Below are 23,344 nucleotides of genomic sequence, written 5' to 3'. Positions count from 1 at the left end.
TTCTTCCTCCTCTTTTCTCATTTTTCTCCCCTGGGCACCAGAGAACTTCGGTCTTTTTGGCATGTTTCCGGAAAGATGTCACTCGGTGGCGTTGTTTTTTTCCCCAGAGAAACAGTAACGAGGTGCGCAGAGCGAGCGGGGGGAGGGGGCTGCGCAGGTGATGGGTATCGTGTGCTATTATAATTATTCATTTGACTAATATTATTAAACAATGAAGTTGTGATTATGTGGACTTTGCTTGTTTTCATATTTATGAATTGTTCATTTGTAAATAAATAAATAGATAACGCATTCACGCGAGCGCCCCCCTGGACAGCCGGCGCCCCTAGCATTTGCCTATATCGCCTAATGGAAGGGCCGGCCCTGATAGTAACCATAATAAATACAAAACACACAACAATGATTGATTGATTTTGATAAATATACATGGTACATAATCCAAGTGAGATAAATGTCATGTCTGAACTCCTGGTTTGGAACTGATCATATAAGTAGAGTACTTTGTGAATCTATAATTACAGATAGTCATCCATCTCTGCATAGGAAGTGTCTAATACAGTGCTCACTGTTGACTTCAATATAGTACAGCGTTAATACTGGAAGTAAAGAGATTTTTTTTCTTTAGTAAACAATCTAAATATACCCTCAAAGCTACAACAATGATTTAAGAGTTACATGTGTTTTAAATAAGTTGGATATAAATCATATATAATCAACGCCTGGAGTCATGATGGGGCTTGTGGAGACAATACAGAATTTAAATATATGCAACTCCATTGGATAATGGTGCAATTATGAAAACATACCTTTGATGGTACCACCCCAGTGACGCAGAGGTACCACCTCTATGTCTGAGAGTGTATTTCTTGGTTAAAGTTTTAAGATTATTTTAATTCATCATAGGTCTGCAATTGGAGACAGCCATCCTGTGCCTTCCTTCTCTGTTCAATGAGGATGCCTCACTTCTGTTCACAAGTGAGGAAGTAAGTTTCTTTAAAAATTTAAACAAGTAACATGTTAACAGTGATGTCAGTAACGCGTTACTCTAATCTTACCACTTTTTTTCGGTAACGAGTAATATAACGCGCTACTATTTCCAGTCCAGTAATCAGATTAAAGTTACTTATCCAAATAACTGTGCGTTACTATTTTTATTTTCCCTAGTAAAAATATATATTTTTGCTTTCTTCTTGGCTCAGTTCTACTTTTGCGTCTGACCGTAGCGCTCGACTCCGCACGCTGCGCGCTACCCTGTGAGAGCGCGAGCGCGTTTTACAAGTCATTTTTTGCAGTGTCCTCCCGAAACGATATGTGGTAGTATAAAGAAACACACATCAAAAACAGGGGAAGGAACATTTACCTGGAGAATTTTAATGTTGCTTTGTGTTCCACGTTTGAAAAGTGCTGGAATTTTGACTAACGTCGCCTACTTTAAAATGCTTGAAATTGTAATGGTATTTCGTTTCACAAGCTGTCTGACTGAACAGGGGTGGGTTTCCCGAAACGATCGTAGCGCTAAGTACTTCTTAACCTCGTACGTTTCATACGAGGTTACGAAGTACTTGGCGCTACGAACGTTTCGGGAAACCCACCCCAGTTCGCTTGTATTATGTTTACAAATAAATTTACAAATAATACCGCGCAGCTACACAAACGTAATGTCAGGAGAGTCTTGCCCTTTAAGTGACACTGGGGGGGGGGGGGGGGAATGTAACTACTAAAGTAACTTGTAATCTAACGTAGTTACTTTTAAAATAAAGTAATATGTAACGTAACTAAGTTACTTTTAAAAGGAGTAATCAGTAATCGGATTACTTTCTCAAGGTAACTTGGCCATCACTGCATGTTAATGCTTTAATATGCTTGACACTAAAAGTAATTTTCTGTTTGTCTAGTCATGCACATGCGAGGTGGTCACACCCCAGATTATTCTAAGTGGTTGTAAGGAGGGAGTGCCCTTGCAGTACAGTTTGGTGAAAGTTACCATGAACAAGGAAATCATAGTGGAAGACTGCACAGACATGTCAGGGCAGTCATGGCCTGGTGGTAGGGAACGGGTCTTGTGACTGGAGGGTTGTGGGTTCGATTCCCAGACCTGAGGCCATGACTGAGGTGCCCTTGAGCAAGGCACCTAACCCCAACTGCTCCCCGGGCATCGGGCTAGGGCTGCCCACCGTTCTGGGCACGTGTGATCCACAGCCCCCTAGTAATCACTGGTGTGTGTGTGTTCTAACTGCACAGATGGGTTAAAAGCGGAGGACAAATTTAGATTGCGGTGTAAAAATCACAATTGACAAATATGGCACATTTACCTTTTTTTGTTTTTTACATTTTTACATCTCCCTTGCCCTCGGTGTACTATTCAGCACCTACTTTGTCTTTGGCGTGGAGTATCCTAAGGGACTGAAAAAAAACTCTTACATTCCTTGAAGCATTTGTGTTTAAAATGAAAGAAGAGAAATTCCTTCCAATTACAGTGAAACGAGTATTTAATTCTCTTTGTGAGTAATTTTGTAAAAAGGAGCTGTGTATGATAGACTTCTCACAGTTGAATAAGCTGTTTGATTTAATAGTTCTGAATTTTGCTACTTTTAGTGTAACTTCCAGTGTCATGTTGAGGACCCTGGCCCCTCCCTTTTGGGTGTGTGTTTACATTGTCCACGTGTATCGTATGCATCTGTGGATCTCCGTGGTGGTGGCTATGTCTTGTGATAATCCGTCTCACCTGTGGCTCGTCTCGTAATCACGTGGGGCTATTGTGGTTTGTCTATTTAATGTGCGCTTGCGCAGTGTCCTGTGCTCGTCGTTGTCTACAGTTTACACCAGGGGTGCTCATTACGTCGAAGGAAGTGTCGGTCGATCGCGAAGGAATGTGCGTAGATCGCGTCACATAAAATTGTAGATGAATCGCACATCTGCACTGACGGTTGTATTTTGATTGACATTCACGGTAGCCAATCTGCAATCCACTCAACAAATTACGTTCGCCGCCACCCCGGTAGATCTTTCTGACTTGGTCATCTTATAAGTAGCTCGCAAGCTGAAAACTGTGGGCACCCCTGGTTTACACGTTGCTGTGTTTGTGTAAATGTTCTACGTGCGCTATTGCGCAATATCTGTGTTCTCCGTGCGCTATAAGCGCTATAATCGTGGAAAATAAAAGTGACGTCTGTCGCAGCAAGGATTCCGTGTCTCATCCTTCGCCACTCCGCCGCACGTCACGTCACATCCATCATATTTGAGGTTTTTATTTTATTTATTTATTTATTTATTTATTATATTTCCATATGTGTGTTTATATCAGTACTAATAATTCTTCACTTTTTTCCATATGTGCTGTTGACATAGTATGGACAAATGCCAAGGTTCAGTGCTTTGTTTGTTCATTTTATTTTTTAGTGATTTTAGATTTTATGTCATTCATAAATTCACCTCAATAAATAGAATAATTTTGCTAAAATTATATGGTCACTTTTGTATTCCATTTAGAAAAAGGGTAATACATGGTTCTTGATAGCATCATAAAGAGTTCTATTTAGAACTCGTTTCATAGGGTTCTATTTAGAACCCTTTAAAAAAGGTTCTATATCAAATATATATACACTACCATTCATAAGTTTGGGGTCACCTAGACAATTTTGTGTTTTCCCTGAAATCTCATACTTTTATTTATTAAATGAGTTGCAAAATGAATAGAAATATAGTCCAGACATTGACAAGGTAGAAAAAATGTTTTTTGTTTTTTTTTTTTTTTTTTTTATTATTATTATTTTTTTTTTAATAATTTTCTACTTTAAACTTTGCTTTCGTCAAAGAATGCTCCCTTAGCAGCAATTACAGCATTGCAGACCTTTGGCATTCTAGCTGGTAATTTGCTGAGGTAATCTGGAGAAATTTCACCCCATGCTTCCAGAAGCCGCTGCCACAAGTTTGATTGGGTTGATGGGTCCTTTTTTTCGTACCATACGGTCAAGCTGCTCCCACAACAGCTCAATGGGGTTGAGATCTGGTGACTGCGCTGGCCACTTCATTACCGATAAAACACCAGCTGCCTGCTTCTTCTCTAAATAGTTTGTGCATAATTTGGAGGTGTGCTTTGGGTCATAGTCCTGTTGCAGGATGAAATTGTCTCCAATCAAGCGCTGTCCACAGGGTATGGCATGGTGCTGCAAAATGGAGTGATAGCCTTCCTTATTCAAAATCCCTTTTACCTTGTACAAATCTCCCACTTTACCAGCACCAAAGCAACCCTAGACCATCACATTACCTCCTCCATGTTTGACAGATGGTGTCAGGCACTCATCCAGCATCTTTTCAGTTGTTCTGCGTCTCACAAATGTTCGTCTGTGTGATCCAAACACCTCAAACTTTGATTCGTCTGTCCATAACACTTTTTTCTAATCTTGCTCTATCCAATGTCTGTGTTCTTTTGCCCATATTAATCTTTCTTTTATTAGCCAGTCTCAGATATGGCTTTTTCTTTGCGACTCTGCCCTGAAGGCGAAGCATCTCGGGGTCGCCTCTTCACTGTAGACGTTGACACTGGCGTTTTGCGGGTACTATTTAATGAAGCTGCCAGTTGAAGACCTGTGAGGCGTCGATTTCTCAAACTTGAGGCTCTAATGTACTTGTCGTCTTGCTCAGTTGTGCAGCGGGGCCTTCCACTTCTCCTTCTACTCTGGTTAGAGCTTGTCTGTGCTCTCCTCTGAAGGGAGTAGTACACACCATTGTAGGAAATCTTCAGTTTCTTGGCAATGTCTCGCATGGAATAGCCTTCATTTCTCAGAACAAGAATAGACTGTCGAGTTTCAATTGAAAGTTGTCTTTTTCTGGCCATTTTGTGAGTTTAATCGAACCAACAATTGTAATGCTCCAGATTCTCAACTAGCTTAAAGGAAGGTCAGTTTTATAGCTTCTCTAATCAGCAAAACTGTTTTCAGCTGTGCTAACCTACTTGCACAAGGGTTTTCTAAATATCCAATAGCCTTCTTACACAGTTAGCAAACACAATGTACCATTAGAACACTGGAGGGATGGTTGTTGGAAATGGGTCTCCATACATCTATGTAGATATTGCATTAAAAACCAGACGTTTACAGATAGAATAGTCATTTACCACATTGATAATGTATATTTAATGTTAGCTAAATTGAAAAAAAAACTGCTTTTCTTTCAAAAATAAGAACATTTCTAAGTGACCCCAAACTTTTGAACTGTAGTGTACTTACAGGAAAGTTGTGAATAGAAGCTTTTTAAAAAGTCTTAATTGTTGAGGCAGCTGCACACTGCATGGTGTCTTAAACAGCAGATAGAGTGGGCAGGGTCTGGCAAAGTGGGGGGGGCCTGATGTTAGCTGAGGCTTCTGGAGAAATGGGCTTGGTGAGTGGGACACATTCAGTCATACCCACGGATGTAATGGGGGGGAGCATCCCCTGCACTTTTTCAAAAGCCAGTTTTGGTAAACCCCGCACCCCAGTTCTCAAGCCATTTGTGTCCCCTCCACCTATGAAATCAAAATTCCGTCCATGGTCATACCTAATACAGTTAATGTCCGGGAAGCTCTGCTTTCTCAGAGAGTATTTTTAAACATAGCATGCAACCAAACGAGGAAGTTTGAAGTCACCCTTTGGGTCAAGGGGACTAGATAGGGAGAAGGCAGGAATGGAGACATGTTCCAGACAGGTGACATCAGAGTGGCTAATCGGGAGATTCGGGAGGATTCCCGATGGTGCCGGCTCATGCCAGTCTCTAGTTAGGGCCGATTAGGAGGGAAAAATAATTTTGGGTTGTATTTGGGCATGAAACTGCCGGGCTGAAAATGTGTCCCACTCCGGCCCTGGGTGACATGTTCCAGACAGGTGACATATTCCAGACATGTTCCAGACAGGTGACATGTTCCAGACATGTTCCAGAGACCCCAGTTGTTGAGATGGAGAATTTCCACGACATATGTTAAATAAAGCTATTTTTGTGTTGATAAGCCGGAGTAGTATGTTTACTGACTGTTCAAATAATTGTTATGGGCAGGTTACAATATAAAAAAATGTTTGTCATAATCATGTCATGTGATTATTTGACAGGAGTTTTATTTTAAAACTGTACATGTATTTAATTTAGTTATAATGCAAATACAATACAAACTAAACCAAAATGTAGAAAAATTATCATTTTGATCTGTACATTGGTAATATCTGACTGGGCCTTGTGCTACTTTATGTTCAACAAATTGGACCCCAAGGTCAAAAAGGTTAAGAACCTCTGTTCTATACTATTGTATTCGGACTATACTATTCAGATGTGAACAGTGGTGGACAGTAACTAAGTAAATGTAATTCGTTACTGTACTTAAGTAACATTTCCATGTATCTGTACTTTACTCAAGTACTTGTATGCTAAATGGCTGAGGATCTGACATGGCTACAACAGATGGCTTTCCCCAACACCCCTGGCCTTATTTAGCCGAAATGTTTGAATTCCTCGAAAAGAAAAATGATTCGTATTCCTTCAAGTGTCTCCTCTGCATTCCGAAGAACACATCGCGGTCATCATTTATGAACTCGCTGTCAAACTTGAAAAATCACGTCGAGGTAAGTTCGCCATTAGATGAGTACTACCAACAGGGTGGTTTATATACCCCAGTTAATGATATGACATTGAAATACACTACTTTTAACAGATGCTTTTATCCAAAGCAGTGCGCTAGTACGCGAATTTGGCCAAGCAAAGCAAACTTCGCAATTCATTCCTATGAGGGAGGCAAAGGCAAGTAAATATGAGCGAAGCGAAGCAAAATTAATAAAATAGTGTGTAAAATGTTGGCGGGGCGGCGAGTGTAAATTGTTGGACACTAAGTATATCGCGATCCATCGATTGCCGGTGGTTGGCGCCAGAGCGAACTAGTAACTCATTGAATCATAGATTCAGAGGTAAATAAACTAGATTATTTTTCAGTGTGAGAAATCGGATGTATGTCGTGTGAGCGTGTGAAGACGGTCTCTGGTAAAGACAGTCAATGCGTGTGTCTCACGCTCATTGCATGAGTTGGCAACCCTGATTAATATTATATTAATTATTATTAATTATTTGGTCCAGTTTAATATTATGAGTTCAGTTGGTAGGGCTGCACACAGTTCTAGCTCTAGGTGCTAGAGCTTCTAGCTTCTGTTCTGCCTTCGACCTCATCTCTATGCCGTAGCTTAGTATGGTACATGTAAATTGTATGGTGAATACCGCCTCCTAGTGGACTTTTACGCGGTTTTGCGCCTTCAGCAGAAAACTACGTCCTGCGCAATTCCCGACTAGTTTTTCTGTTGGTGTAAATTCTGAACGGCCACGGATTTCAGCTCTCCTGCCTCCGTGTATTTTCACACTTGCGCCTTGGACATTATTTGTCTGTAAGTAATCCTTATATGTTAGTTAGCAAAATTATATGGATATTTGTTTGTTTATTTCGACTTATTTCGCTCGAGAGATAATGTTTACTTACCCGCAGTGTTGGCTAGTCAGATCTACCTAGCTAAGCTGGGTTTCGTTTTGTGTAGACAGAAAATAGATCGTCTTGATTGCGTTGTGGATTTGTTTTATGATTCACGTATGTTTATTTCATATCTTATCTACAGTTTTACAGTGAAAGTGAAATTGCAAGTGCGAGTGAGCGAGTAAAGAAGTGTAAAAGAAGAAAATAAAAGGACAAAATACACTCCAACTTGTCTTCTCTTAAACTGTTCGCTAGCTGTCTAGTTCTGCACCAGTAACGCAGCCCGAGGACAGAATAGTAAAAAGACAACAGCGCAGCGGGCCCAAGTAAGGAATCATGAGTGAACGCTCAAACAGCCCAAAACAGAATGCCGTCAAAGCGACATTCGATAGAGATGCTTTAGGGCCATTTCAAACACCAGATGCCCGGTCACAAACATCCCATCATCCTTCATGCTGCTCCAGCAAGAGGTCAACATCAACAGCCGCTGCCAGAGCACGCGCCAAACTAAAAGCTGCACAGGCACAACTAGAGTTTGCTGAAAAAGAAGCCAGCATAATGAGACAAAAAGCTGAACTCGAAGCCAATCTCCACCTCCTCAGCTGCCAGAAGAACGCTGCTGCCTGCGAGGCCGAAGCAGCGGCCTACGAGGAGGAAGAGGAAATTGAAAGCGGGGAGAAGCGGCACGGGCCATGCGTTCCAGAACAGCCCCTCAATGCAGCCGAACGAGCCGGTAACTATGTCCAGCAACATGCAGAGCTGTTCCACAGTCAACCGCAGCCACTGAAACAGGAACCAGTGGAGCCCCAAAGAACACTCAGACGCCAAGATGCCGGAACCGGACCAGCCGTTCGCCAGCATCCGATGCAGAATATCACCAACATCAAACGTGAGGAATCCAACGTGAGGCCCCCACTCAGAGCATATCCTGACAACCTACAGATGCCCACCAACCCCCAGGGAGTGACCACACACGAGCCTCAACAAGCTCAAGATCTTGCCAGGTATCTCATGCGGCGAGAGCTCGTCAGCTCCGGCCTTCTCAAGTTCGATGACCGCCCCGAACACTACTGGTCATGGAAAGCATCCTTTGTAACCGCTACTCAAGATCTAAACCTCTCCTATAGAGAGGAGTTGGACTTGTTAGTCAAATGGCTTGGTGCCGAATCAGCTGAACATGCAAAGATGATCCGCTCAGTGCACGTCCTCAATCCCAGCACCGGCCTCAGCATGGCGTGGCGACGCCTGGAGGACTGTTACGGCACACCAGAGGTCATCGAATACGCATTGTTAAAAAAGCTTGAAGATTTTCCTAAGCTAACCAACAAAGACAACGCCAAGCTCAGGGAATTGGGCGATATCCTGCTCGAACTAGAATGCGCGAAGGCAGATGGATTCCTCCCCGGCCTTGCTTTCCTAGACACGGCCCGGGGGGTAAACCCCATTGTGGAAAAGTTGCCCCATAGGCTCCAAGAGAAATGGATCACCAAGGGATCCAGGTTCAAGGAAGAACACGGGGTAGCTTTCCCTCCATTCCCGCTCTTCTCAGAGTTCGTCCGCCAACAGGCCAAGGTCCGGAATGACCCCAGCTTTGCCTTCACCATCTCCACGCTGTCCAAACCCGACAAGGTCACAAAGCACAGCCAGAAAGCTACAGTCGCCGTGTACAAGACGGATGCTACATCCAAATACAGTGATGGCCACGCCACAGAGAAGAAAACCACCGAACCCGATCGTGAGTGTCCTCTACACAAAAAGCCACACCCACTCAAAAAGTGTAGGGCTTTCAGACTAAAGACTATTGACGAACGTAGGGCATACCTGAAAGATAACCACATATGCTACAAGTGCTGTGGGTCAACGGAGCACATTGCAAAAGACTGCAAAGCGCCCATCAAATGCATTGAGTGCAATAGTGAAAGACACATAGCAGCTCTCCACCCTGGCCCGCCTCTACCTGCAGAGAGCACCAACGCAGACAAGGAGGAAAGAGGGGAGCCAACTGAGGACATACCGGCAGCCATCTCCAGTTACTGCACTGAGGTTTGTGGTAATACAGATAGCCCACGCTCGTGTGCCAAGATCTGCCCGATCAAAGCCTTTCCTGCAGGCGAAAAAGAAAAAGCAATCAAGATGTATGCAGTGCTGGACGAACAGAGTAACAAGTCTCTCGCAAAAGCAGAGTTCTTCAACCTCTTCGGTGTCAAAGCCAGCCCAGCACCATACACGCTGAAAACCTGCTCGGGGACTTTAAAGACCTCTGGCAGGCGAGCCTACAACTTCGTGCTCGAGTCCATGGATGGAAAACTGCATCTCCCACTCCCCACGCTGATCGAGTGTGACATGGTGCCGGATGACAGATCAGAAATTCCGTCACCAGATGTGGCATACAACCACCCACACCTCCAGCCAGTCGCACACAAGATTCCTGCTGTGGACCCCGACGCACCCATCCTCCTGCTCTTAGGAAGAGACATCCTGAGAGTCCACAAGGTACGGGAGCAGATCAACGGGCCACACAACTCTCCTTACGCGCAACGGCTCGACCTAGGCTGGGTCATAGTGGGTGAGGCCTGCCTGGAGGCTGTCCACAAATCAGCCGAAGCCAACGTGTACAAGGCAAGTGTGCTGCCCAACGGCCGTGCAACTTTTCTCCGTCCATGTCCGAACAACATCCAGGTGAAGGAGGATTACAGCGGCAAGCCACACCGCCACCAATGCCTCTCCTCCACCCAGCAGAATGACCCGGACCGAGTAACGAGCACAGATGGGCTGGGGCACTCCGTCTTCGAGAGCTCAAGAGATGACAACAAACCAGCGCTGTCTATGGACGACAAATTGTTCCTGACCATCATGGACAAAGAGGTCTACCAGGATGACGACCACAGCTGGGTAGCACCTCTGCCGTTCCGGTCGCCATGACGAATTCTTCCCAGCAACCGGGAACAAGCAGTGAAGCGTCTAACCTCACTCAAGAAGACTCTGGAGAAAAGGCCAGAAATGAAAAACCACTACACCGAGTTCATGCAGAGAATGCTGGACAACGACCAAGCCGAGCGTGCACCACCCCTGGACCCAGGTAAAGAACACTGGTACCTGCCCACGTTCGGTGTGTACCACCCGAAGAAGCCGGGTCAGATTAGAGTAGTGTTCGACTCGAGCGCCGAATTTGAAGGCACCAGCCTGAATAATGTACTCCTCAGCGGCCCTGATCTGAACAACACGCTGCTAGGGGTGCTCCTTAGATTCAGAAAAGAGCCAATCGCCATTACAGCAGATGTGCAACAAATGTTTTACTGCTTTGTGGTCAGAAGCGATCACAGAGACTACCTCCGCTACCTCTGGTATGAGGATAACGATTTAAACAAGAACATGGTGGAGTATCGGATGAAAGTCCACGTCTTTGGGAATACTCCTTCCCCAGCCATCGCCATATATTGTATGAGGCGTGCCGCTGAGAGAGGCGAAGCAGATTACGGCTCAGATGCAAGACACTTCGTGGAACGCCAGTTCTATGTCGATGATGGGCTGACCTCTGTCTCCACACCCGAACAAGCGACAGACCTCATCATAAGAAGTAAAGAAATGCTCGCAGAATCGAACATAAGGCTGCACAAGGTAGCATCTAATAGTGAACAGGTAATGGAAGCCTTACCTGAACAAGATCGTTCCAAGGATCTGAAGGACCTGGAACTTGGCGTTGATCCTCTCCCCCTCCAGAGAAGCCTGGGCCTATCCTGGAACTTGGAAACAGACAGCTTTACCTTCTTAGTGTCTCAGTCAGAGAAGCCATACACACGAAGAGGTATCTTGTCCACGGTCAACAGCCTATACGACCCTCTAGGGTTCGTCGCTCCGGTTGTAATGCAAGGAAAAGCATTAGTGAGAGAACTGTCAACAGAGCAGGGTTGGGACACCCCACTCGACCCGGAGAAAGAGACCAAATGGAACACATGGAAGGACTCACTAAAAGCTCTGGAAGACCTGCACATAAATAGGTGCTATATCCCTGTGCTACCGACTTCAACTCAGAGGCGAGAACTCTGCATCTTCTCGGATGCCTCCACAGTAGCCATAGGCGCCGTCGCCTACCTGAGGGCAATCACCGCAGATGGCAAACCACACGTGGGCTTCATCATGGGAAAGTCCAGGCTGGCCCCCCGTCCTGCTCATACCATCCCCCGCCTCGAGCTCTGTGCAGCCGTTCTAGCTGTCCAGATGTACGAGCTTATCAGAGACGAGATGGACATCAATGTGGATGCCGTAAGGTTTTTCACAGACAGTAGAATTGTGCTCGGCTACATCTATAACTCGTCAAGAAGATTCTATGTCTACGTAGCCAATTGGGTGACACGCATCAGGCAATCCACCCATCCAGATCAGTGGTCCTACACCCCTACGGACCTGAACCCTGCGGACCATGCTACAAGGTTCATGCAGGCAGCAGAGCTACGGCAAAGCAGTTGGCTCTCCGGTCCCAGCTTCCTCACAGGTGAGTACACAGAGGAGTTTCCAGAACCCAACGTCTTCACCCTCGTGGAACCCGAAGCAGATGCAGAGATCCGGCCTGAGGTCGTGGTTCTGGCTACCAGAGCCCTGGATGCTTGTCTGGGCTCTCAGCGCTTTGAAAGATTCTCTAACTGGAGGAACCTCTGCAAAGCTATAGCCAGGCTAATCCATGTTGTTGCATCCTTCAAAGGCAGTCCAGCCAGCTCGGTGGGCAACAAGTGGGGCACTTTCAAAGATGCACTCACCACAGGTGAGCTGTTCCAGGCAGAGAGTGTCATCATCCGTGCTGTCCAGCATGATGCCTACAAAACTGAACTAGAATGCCTCAGAGAGGGCAAAGCACTTCCCAAGCGGAGTCCACTCAAGAAGCTCAATCTAGTGGCCGATGAGAGCGGTCTGCTGCGGGTCGGAGGTCGCATCTCATTCGCCCCGGACCTGCCAAGGGAAGAGAAACACCCTCTGATCATTCCACATACTCACCACATCGCTACACTGTTGGTGAGGTACTACCACAAACAAGTAGTACACCAGGGGCGTCTGATAACAGAGGGTGCCGTGAGAGCAGCTGGATACTGGATTGTCGGAGGTAAACGTCTGGTGTCTTCCATTATCTACAAATGCGTGAGCTGCCGCAAGCTGCGCGGGCGCCTAGAAGAACAGAAGATGGCCGACCTGCCTCCCGACAGGCTCACTCCAGAGCCTCCCTTCACCCACGTAGGCCTTGATGTCTTCGGGCCATGGGCCATTATGACTCGTAGGACACGAGGAGGAAGTGCAGACAGTAAGCGTTGGGCAGTGATATTCACATGCCTGGCTACCAGGGCTGTCCACTTCGAGCTCATAGAGTCCATGACCACCGACAGCTTCATCAATGCCCTGAGAAGATTTTTCGCCATTCGTGGCCCGGCCAAGCTTCTACGCTCCGACAGAGGGACTAACTTTGTTGGTGCCCGTAAGGAGCTGGGCATCGACATGGAAGAGTCAAAAGTTACAACTTACCTCCAGAGCAGGGGGTGTTCATGGGTCTTTAACCCCCCCCATTCTTCGCACATGGGGGGGGCTTGGGAAAGACTTATCGGCATCGCCCGGCGCATCCTGGATGCCATGCTGCTCCAAACCAGACACACTCGCCTCACACACGAGGTGTTGAGCACTCTTATGGCCGAAGTTATGGCTATAATGAATGCGAGACCCTTGGTGTCTGTGTCCTCCGACCCGGACGAGCCGACTGTCCTTACCCCAGCAATGCTCCTGACCCAGAAGATGAGTTCAGTCTCGGCGCCCTCTGGAAACTTCCAGATGGCTGAGTTACATGGGAAGCAGTGGAAGCACGTCCAGTGCCTCGCTAACACCTTCTGGAAGAGATGGAGGAGAGACTACTTATCCACGCTGCAGGGCCGCCGAAAGTGGACGGAAGAAAGGCCAAGCGTCAAGACCGGTGACGTCGTCTTGCTCAAGGACAGTCAAGCCCACAGGAATGAATGGCCTGTGGGAGTAGTAATCAACACGCTGCCGAGCGGGGACAAGAGGATCCGGAAGGTGGAAGTGAAGATTGTGAGAGATGGAACTGTAAAAGTCCTTCTGAGACCCATCTCAGAGATTGTCGTTCTGCTTTCTAACGAAAGCTAGAAGACCATTTCCTTTTAACTTTAAGTGTACTTTGTGTTTAAGTAAAAGTCTGTAGTGGCATATTAGCTATATGCCAAGCGGGGAGTGTTCTGCCTTCGACCTCATCTCATGCCGTAGCTTAGTATGGTACATGTAAATTGTATGGTGAATACCGCCTCCTAGTGGACTTTTACGCGGTTTTGCGCCTTCAGCAGAAAACTACGTCCTGCGCAATTCCCGACTAGTTTTTCTGTTGGTGTAAATTCTGAACGGCCACGGATTTCAGCTCTCCTGCCTCCGTGTATTTTCACACTTGCGCCTTGGACATTATTTGTCTGTAAGTAATCCTTATATGTTAGTTAGCAAAATTATATGGATATTTGGTTGTTTATTTCGACTTATTTCGCTCGAGAGATAATGTTTACTTACCCGCAGTGTTGGCTAGTCAGATCTACCTAGCTAAGCTGGGTTTCGTTTTGTGTAGACAGAAAATAGATCGTCTTGATTGCGTTGTGGATTTGTTTTATGATTCACGTATGTTTATTTCATATCTTATCTACAGTTTTACAGTGAAAGTGAAATTGCAAGTGCGAGTGAGCGAGTAAAGAAGTGTAAAAGAAGAAAATAAAAGGACAAAATACACTCCAACTTGTCTTCTCTTAAACTGTTCGCTAGCTGTCTAGTTCTGCACCAGTAACGCAGCCCGAGGACAGAATAGCTTCCCTGTCCAGCCATGTGGTGGACAATGTATAACCTCAGAAAAAGTCCCCCAAGCTAGGACTGAAGTGGCCGGTTCAAAATTATTGTTCAGTTTCGTGGTGAATTATGTTTTAATATTAAACGGTTTATCTACTTGTCTACCTTTCTAGTGGGAATTATTAATATGGATAATCTTTGGAAATGAATGTCGTGAGGATAATAGGCTATAGGCTAGTTTTGTGTATTTTGTGTTTGCTAGGCAAATGTAAAGCCTGGTTTATACTTGACGCTCCGCGAGCGGCGCGAGGGTCCGCGCGGCGAAAATTATGTAATCGCGATTGCTCGCGCAGCGACAGCACCTCTCGAATTTTGTAACTTCGCGCACGCGCTGCGCTTCAGCGCGATGGACAAAGTCATGTTTGCCGGGTTCATACACCTTTACAAGGTGGAATTAAAGCACTTGTACGTCACTTTCAAGGTCCATTTCAATATTTCCCAGCACGTTAAACTTAAGTTAAATATTTATATATATATACTCGAAATGAATCAAAATAATTCGCTTTTTATAACATTATTTAATGGTTGTTTATTTTCAAAACGCCCAATCTTAACTTCTTCACGTTCTCTCATGTTTCGTCCTGGAATTACAAGAGGCTCGTATTTGTTAACGTATCGTTTCGGACAACACTGCAAAGCCATATTTACGTTTGATGCCTGATGTGTATATATATGGTCTCTGGTCAGGTAAAAATGATCTTTCATCGGTTTTGCAGGGGTTTTTTATTCTCCACTGCCACCTATCGCCACCTATCGTTTCGGAGAACACTGCAGTGACGCTCGCGAAAGTATAAACCAGGCTTAAGGCACTGTTTCCTGTTCACCTGTTGATCGAGTAGGCCTAGGGGTTTTAATGTGACGCTAAGAAAAAAACGGTTTTTACTTTTAATACTTAAGTATTTTTGAAAGCAGATACTTTTGTACTTCTACTCAAGTAAAAAATTGAGGTGAATATTTTTACTTTTACTTGAGTAATATTCAATGCAAGGTAACTGTACTTTTACTCAAGTACATAATTGGTGTACTTCGTCCACCACTGGATGTGAATAGACTATACTATTGTGACACTGGGCGCAGGGAGACGGACGAGGCACGAGTCCAATGGTCTTTGCACTAACATCACTTTATTTACATACAAATATGCACAGATAGCACACGTGAAACAGTAACACATGAACACAGGTATGACTCCAACAAAGACAAGCACAGGACACTGCGCGAACGCACATTAAATAGACCAGGGGTCGGCAACCTATGGCACGCGTGCCACCATTGGCACGCCGAGGCATAATCACTGGCACGCGACACGCTGAACCAGCATTAGCATATATATATATATATATATATATATATATAATTTTAATATAAATGATTATATTAATGGATTATACTTTCGCAAGTGACCGTAGCGCGCGACTCCGCACGCACACCTCGCGCGAACGGCGGAGGCGTTTATATTTGGCGATCGATTGCGATATAATACTTAATTTGTGTCCATTTACACACACCCCCCCCCTCCTCGGTCAACAATTTAAACTCGCCGCCATAGTGGCACACTCATTGACTGGACATGTTAAAGTTGGCACTCCATGTCTCAAAGGTTGCCGACCCCTGAAATAGACGAACCACATAAGCCCCAAGTGTTCATGAAACAAGCCACAGGTGAGACCAATGAACACTCAGACACAACCACACCCACAAAGATCCACAGACGCAGACGAATAGATGTAGACAACGTAAACACATGCCCAAAAGGGCTGGGTTAGGGGCTGTAACGTGACAACTATTCTATTCAGACTATACTATTCAGATGTGAATAGATTATATTATTCTATTCAGACTGTACTATTCAGATGTGAATAGAACGTATCATCCTTTTGGAGTCAAACTTTCTGAACTACGAGATCGTCAGCAAATGTACAGCATATAAGAATGGAGAAAGAACACTTTCATTTATCTGTCCACACTTCCCATTTGGACAGAGACATGCACATTTCACCCAGAGTTCCTCTGTTCAGTGTTGTAAAGAACAGCCCACATGAACTCTACAGTTATGTCCCATCCATCTACCTCATTGTCTTCCTGTACAAACATCCATACAGTTTACCAACGCAGTAAAGAAAGCTTCTTTTTTATGAACTTTAGATCAATCAATATCTCCAGTCATGGAGTTGAGTAACGTTAATCCACTACACATATGTGCACAAGGTGCTTGTTGTTCTCAGCTTGGATGGACTTCAGTGTGATTCTAAGGAGAGAAACCACTAAAACCAAACCCAGAACTTACTTCAGCAACCTCAGGAATGCCTGCCTTCACTTCACAGCAGAGGTGGATAGAGTATTCAACAATTTTACTCAAGTAAAAGTACTGTTACTTGAACCACATTTTACACAAATAAAAGTAAAAGTATGCATCCAAAAATTTACAGGAATGCCTGCCTTCACTTCACAGTGGAAGTTGATTTAATGGGTCACAGACCAGGAAGACTTTGTGGTGACTGTTTTGGTTTTTTAGACTTGTCACACAAATAATCAGACCCTCCAGAAAGTCGCGATGTTGCGATTTTCAACTTCAACGCAACTTCAAGCAAACCCCGCGAATTCAGGGCGGTGTTGCAACTTCAGCCAATCACCGCAACTTTCCCGCAAATTTGACCAATCACTGATGTTGTATTGATGTGACGTCGACAAACTCCCGCCTTACTTCCGTATATACGTTCAAGAGGAGCAGACTGAAAGCAGCATGAGCGACGAAAATAACGGCAAAAAGATCGGGAAAAGCAGTATCCCAGTACACTACATGAAAGCGGGGATAAACTGTCCAGATCAGACCCGCAAATTGATTATCTATGCCCCCCTGGATGATATTTAATTACTATTAGAACCGGCCCGCAGGCCACAGCCGCCCGATGGTGTTTTGCACGCACAAACACTACATTCCCCACAATGCAACGGTAGCCCGCGAAGTCACTGCAGCGCACGCAAGTGGCGAGGGTCTGAGATAAAGTTTATAAGTTTAAACTTTAAACTGAGATAAAGTTTATTTATCTCTGATCCATATCTATGAGTTACTAGTTCGCTCTGGCGCCAACCACTGGCGATCGATCTCGATATAATACTTAATTTGTGTCCGTTTTACAGGCCGCCCGGTAACAACTTACGTTCGCTAACCCCTCCAGGTTCAAATCTCACTTCAAGCGATCTTGAAAAGTTGGCAACCCTGAATAAATAGGTAAATAGATAATTAAAATGGACTACTAAATAGCAAAAACACACCGCAACTTCCATCGCAATTTTTTTGAAAAACACCCGCAACATCAAACATTTTAGCCCGCAACAATCACAAAAAAGGCCCGCGAAATCCTGGTGGGACTGAATAATGAAAAGGCACAACACATTAATTTTACCATTAACTGCACTATGAGGACACGTTTAGTGTTTCACACAAAATTACTTTGATTTGTTTAGATGGCAGTCATATAAAGCTCATATAAAGCTTGTTTCAGTGAGTGTTCTTACTGTGACTCTGTTATGGCAGTTTTATAAAGCTTGACGCAACTTTGGGAATCTCTGTGTCTAACGACTGTAATCCTAGGCAAAGGTGCAGCCAAAATCTTCCTATGTAATGTGTCGGGATACATGTGGGTGCGCAGATAGTGTGTGTACCACCACCTCCCCAGAAAGTGGCATGGCTTTATTCAACTTTATTTGACTTCACCAGTATTAATTCTTAATAGATGGTAACACTCTGCAGAGAAGTGTGTGGTTAAGAGATATCCCGGAACAAATGAAGGAACAAACTACTCTTGCAAGCAGAGAAGTTTATTCACACAGGCATGCTGTACCCCAAATGTTCAAAGATGAGAGGGCAGTCCTCTCATTTATACATACACAGACCAGCCCTGTGCGTGCAAGCAACAGGGTGGGCTCAATGAGGCTAGTCTAACATATGTAATCTATGCTACCATATGTGGAAACAAATACATTCTTCTCAACCATTGGAGGGGGTTTACTTCTCAAGCAGGTTGCACGACAGTTGAGCATAATTCATACGTGTACAGCATAATGCACAGGAAACACCTAACTGCAGACAGGAAGCATGTAGGTAGGAGGAGATAATGTTCTCTGGTACACACACAGAACATAAGAAGGGGGGGGGGGGAGGTGTGAGACGGGGTGTCAAAAAGTCACATAGAACATTGGAGGACAAAATGTTCCTTCAATCCCCTCTTTTGTGATTGAAATGCAATAAGATCACAATACAATTATTCCTCATACAAAGACAAAGCAGGTCCCCTCTTCAGGTTCAGCGTTCTGCCAGGGTTTCAGGAGCAGAGGCTGCATGGCATGAGGGTGGGCTTGTGTCAAGGCATCGATCATAGCCCATATCCGATTAATCAAACACCTAAAAAGACCGGGACCACAACACAGCAACAGCAAAACAACGATAATGACAAGAACGGCTATGGCAATATAAGGAGTCATCCAGCCAAACAAGGTTCCCCACAGAGACCAAGAATTTTCCCGTTTCATCATCTTTCAAATCCTTGGCTACCTGCTTCATTTTCTCCACGGCAGTAGTTATGGATCCGTGCTCATCATCATTAGCGGGGATATACGTACAACACTGGTCACCAACCAGTGCACAGTGGACTCCTCCCTGTGCAGCAAGCAAAATATCTAGAGCCATGCGATTCTGGATCACGGTCAGTCTTAGGGCGGCAAGCTCAGTCTTAACACCCATCATAGCTTGGTTAGTGGCATTTACATACATAGCGAGTCTGTAATTAGTTTCTTCCACATGATTCCAGAGTCGGGCCACCCCTATCTGCGGGAAGAAACTAGTCCAAAACCTACACATATACAGTTCAAGCTGATGTTTGGGCGGGGGAAAACCTGGATCGGCATCTCGCTTCACCCTTCTAACGCGTTTTTCAGGCTTAAGGGGACGGGTAGAAACCATTGTTACTGAGCCTCTTAGTTTCGTGAATGCACATTGCCCATCCCAGCTATAGGGGAGGGAGAGGTAAACATATCCACAGACTCAAACCCAATCCATATATTTATTAGTCCTCATGGTTCCGCGGTAGTCAGGGGCTACCATGGAACCGTTAACAGAACAGTTCAAGGAACAATCCTCTCTTACAACAATTCTGCAGTGATCCTTATGCACCTGACCTACGGGGGTATTACCGTTCCTCCGAAAGCAGTACGGGAAGGCCCCATCAAAGCCTTAAAGGCTTGAACACGCGAGAGGGTATTAGACGGCGACTGCCAATTTGTATACATGTCTATTTTCCGGGCTCTATTCCTCTTCAGACAAATCAGCTCATTACTATTTTGCTTGCTACACCAATGAGTCGACTTAAAATCTAAACAGCGATCTGCTAAGCAGCCTTCTGCCACTGCCTAAAGTGTATCAGTCCCGGAAGGGATGTCGGGCCTCACTGAAGACATGGAGGTACTAGTGGGCATGATGTGACACACATAGCATGACTCATTAGTGGTCAGTCGGGCAGTCCAATTAGCATATTGCCAGAAGCTATTATCATGCTATTATCATGCGGAAAAGCGCTAACAAAATTATACATCAAAATAAGCCAGAATGGGCCCATGATCAGAATCATACTCTGCAGGATCAAATGGCATCCCCCAGGCGGGAGGCTTCCTGAAGCTATCGGGTCTTTGGGGTATACGTACACAGCGTTTGATTCACGAGACTTCAAGAGGGGAGTCGATTCCCAAGGCAACGCCGTACCTAGGGATGATTTCTTGTTGTAATTTAGTAACCACGGTTTGCGCATTTTCCTTGGTGCATGGGAATGCTTCAATCCATCTGGAGAACTTATCCACCATGACCAGGAGATACTTGTATGGGCCTCGCTTGGGCATGTGTGTAAAATCAATCTGCCATTCCTGGAATGGAGTTTCTGCTTTGGGTAACGTTTGGTGTTTTGATATATTGTTTCGTGCACAAATCAAGCATCTATCCAAAAGTATGGACACATCCTCTTTTAGGTTCTTTATGCAAAATAGTTTCTCCATATCACTTATTACCCCTCTTCGTTCGCGATGTGAAACACCGTGAAAATCGGGAACGAGAAAAGGAATGCAGTGTCGCGGAAGACACAGACGACCTGTACCATCGGTAATAGGAACAGAGAGTTCACCAGATTGGGTGCCCATCGTGGCCCAGAACGAGACATCATCTGACGTGGCTGAGGCCTGTACAATGGACATAGAAACGCCAGGCAACAGAGCACTAGTAGAGGCTGCCTGAGAAACAGCAGCAATGTTCAAACTAGGGCAGAGAGGCGCCAAGGACGCGGCCTTGGCTGCACGGTCTGCCAGGTTGTTTCCTTTCGTCTCAAACGCGTCATTGGACTGGTGCGCACGAACTTTAACAATGACCAGAGATGTTGGTAAATGTGAAGCAGCAATGAGATAATTTACAAGGGAATGATGTGAAATCGGTTTACCATCCGCGGACATGAAACCACGAGCCTGCCAGATGCCTCCAAAATCATGAGCTACCCCAAAAGCATAACGTGAATCAGTGTAAATGGTGACGTCGTCATCAGCTGCCCGTTGACACGCTCGGGTCAGGGCAAATAATTCAGCTGCTTGTGCAGAGTTGAATGGCAAACTATGTGCTTCTAGGATTCGCTCCGGAAGTTCGCACACTGCATAGGAACACAGAAAAACACCATCAGCAGGTTTAGAACATGATCCCTCCACAAAGAGGTGACGACCTGTAGACAAAGGTGTCGATTTGAGGTCAGGCCTGATGCTGGTTTTGAAAATGATGTGCAGTAAACATTCGTGTTCCTCATCCTCATGAGGGGGGCTTATAGAGAGCAGACGCGAAAGGGCCGAGGCCACATTGTCAAGGGAAGTATGTGGTCGCACAGTGAGATTTTCAGTTCCTGTTAACACTGCTTCATACCCGCTGCGCCTTTGTGCAGACAGATGTTGTGTGTTCAGATGTCTAAGGACATATTAAACTTGGTGAGTGGTATGCAAAATGAGGGGATGTGACAACACAATTTTTTCTGCATCGGTTACCATGACAGCGCAGGCAGCAATAGCCCTGAGGCAGGACGGCAAACCACAGGCAGTGTTATCTAGCGTCTTGGAGAGAAACGTGCAAGGCCTCATGCCCCCCCCCCGTGCTCCTGAGCCAACACAACAGAAGCGACTCCCCCCTCTTCTGTCACCCATAGGTGGAATGGTAGTTCATAATTGGGCATCTGCGTATTGCAGGATCACAGAGCCGGGGGGCAGACTGGTGTGTTGTATGGGCTGTGACATGGGGTGATTACTCCCTTGGCAAGGAGGTCGGCCAAAACAGCGTCAATGCCCATGGCCTTGTCCTCAGATATGGGGTACTGTTTAACATAAACAGGTTTAATGTTACATTTAATAGCAGCTTCATATGGAACACAACGAAACCAACATCATTCCTGTGAGTCGCCCAAACAGAAATAGGAACCGCTTCTAAGTCCGAGGCTAAAAGAGGAACCGAAACACAGCTGTGGTTTTTAAAAGTTGGGTTGCCTATATGCAGTGCGGAAGTCTCAGAGGTTGACACCGTCAGGCGGGATCCGCTGAAAGAGAGGCACAGACCCAGTTTACTCATTAAGTCACGTCCTAGCAGGTTAAATGGACACTGTGGCATTTATACGAAGGCGTGATGGAATCTAAGCTGATCTTCATCGAGCAGGCAGATCAGGGGGGGTGTATAGGGGGACACAAAAGGCTGTCCATTGATTCCCACAGAGCAAATGGACCGAGAGGACAATGGTCCCTCGTATGTGGAGCCCAAAGATGACAATGTGGCTCCGGTATCCACTAAGAAGGGGTAAAGCTGATTATCAACTACCAAAGCTATGACTGGTAGGTCTGAGTTCAATGGCGAATTACTAATTTTAGTAAAACATGCATGATTAACTTGGATACCTGGAGCGGGCTCTGAGCCCTGCGGGCAGCCCTATCGCCGATATGGGCTTGATGCGGCAGGAGGGTTAGACTCATGTGGTAAGTGGCGAGGGGGAGGGGTGGGCTGCCACATCGGGGCAGCCTGTGCTTTAAGTTCCTCATCTCGCAAGCGTTTCCTGCACTCTTCCTGCCAATGCCCCTCCCTCTGACAATAATGACACTTACCCGGTCTGCGGTTTACTGGTGGCCACTGCTGAGCGTTACCATGACCACGGCCCCCTCCCCTCTGTCTCCGGGGTGGACCTGGTTGATGCGAGGGCACACCTGCTTGCACACTCAAACACGCTCTATTAGTTTTCCTCTCAAACATGCCATCAGATTCCAACACTTTCAATTTCTTTTCAATCACCCAGCGCTGAGGACCCGCGGTCGGCTAAGTGGGTTTTTAGAACCTCTATCGCCTCGGGTCTACAATTGGTTATGAACGTATTCACAAACAAAGCATTCGGTAGATTCATGTTAACATCCATATTTCCCATATGTTTCCACGTATCAATAAACCTTGTCCAAAACTTGCTAATCGGTTCTTTTGGCTCCTGTTTGCAATTAGTCACCTGTGTCAAATCTCCCTTCTTTCGTCTCTTCTCACATAAATATTCGCATAATTTGTTCCCCATTTTCGCGACTTGCTTTGAGTCACTCCAAATGTATTGAGTCTCAATCTCGCATGTTTGTACTAGGCACTCGGGTGTGGCCGAGACTAATGCCTCGGCTTCGTCTGGTTTTTGTTTATCTTTTCCGATCTGGGTACGGGTAATTGCCCCAATTTTTACAGAGTCATACTCCTTCGTTTTTCTCTTTATGTTAACGGGTATGTCATTTTTAGGGTGTAGTTGTGGCACCTCCCTGATAAGACTTTCCTCGTCATACTCATCTCCCAGGGCTTGCAACAATATAAACTGATAATCTGGTCCGCCCAATTGCTGATTATGGGTTAACCGGACCAGCGTCTGAGTGAACCTCACAGGGTCCGAGTTTGGATCGGGCAGGAGTTTT

General features: G+C 45.5%; 1 long non-coding RNA gene across 8 annotated transcripts in view; it reads left to right on the top strand.

Annotated features, from left to right (window-relative positions):
* LOC143520995 (uncharacterized) overlaps positions 1–23,344 on the top strand; it is a 43,312-nt gene that overhangs the window by 3,946 nt on the left and 16,022 nt on the right. For 2 of the 8 annotated variants that reach the window (XR_013132579.1, XR_013132586.1), the window contains one exon: positions 904–983. The exons of the other annotated variants lie outside the window; for them this stretch is intronic. This is a non-coding gene — a long non-coding RNA (uncharacterized LOC143520995). The remainder of the gene's footprint in view (positions 1–903; positions 984–23,344) is intronic. 8 annotated transcript variants of the gene reach the window in all.

Source organism: Brachyhypopomus gauderio, chromosome 1, assembly GCF_052324685.1.
Source record: "Brachyhypopomus gauderio isolate BG-103 chromosome 1, BGAUD_0.2, whole genome shotgun sequence".
Classification (NCBI taxonomy): Eukaryota; Metazoa; Chordata; class Actinopteri; order Gymnotiformes; family Hypopomidae; genus Brachyhypopomus; species Brachyhypopomus gauderio.
This window is presented reverse-complemented; position numbering and strand designations above follow the sequence as displayed.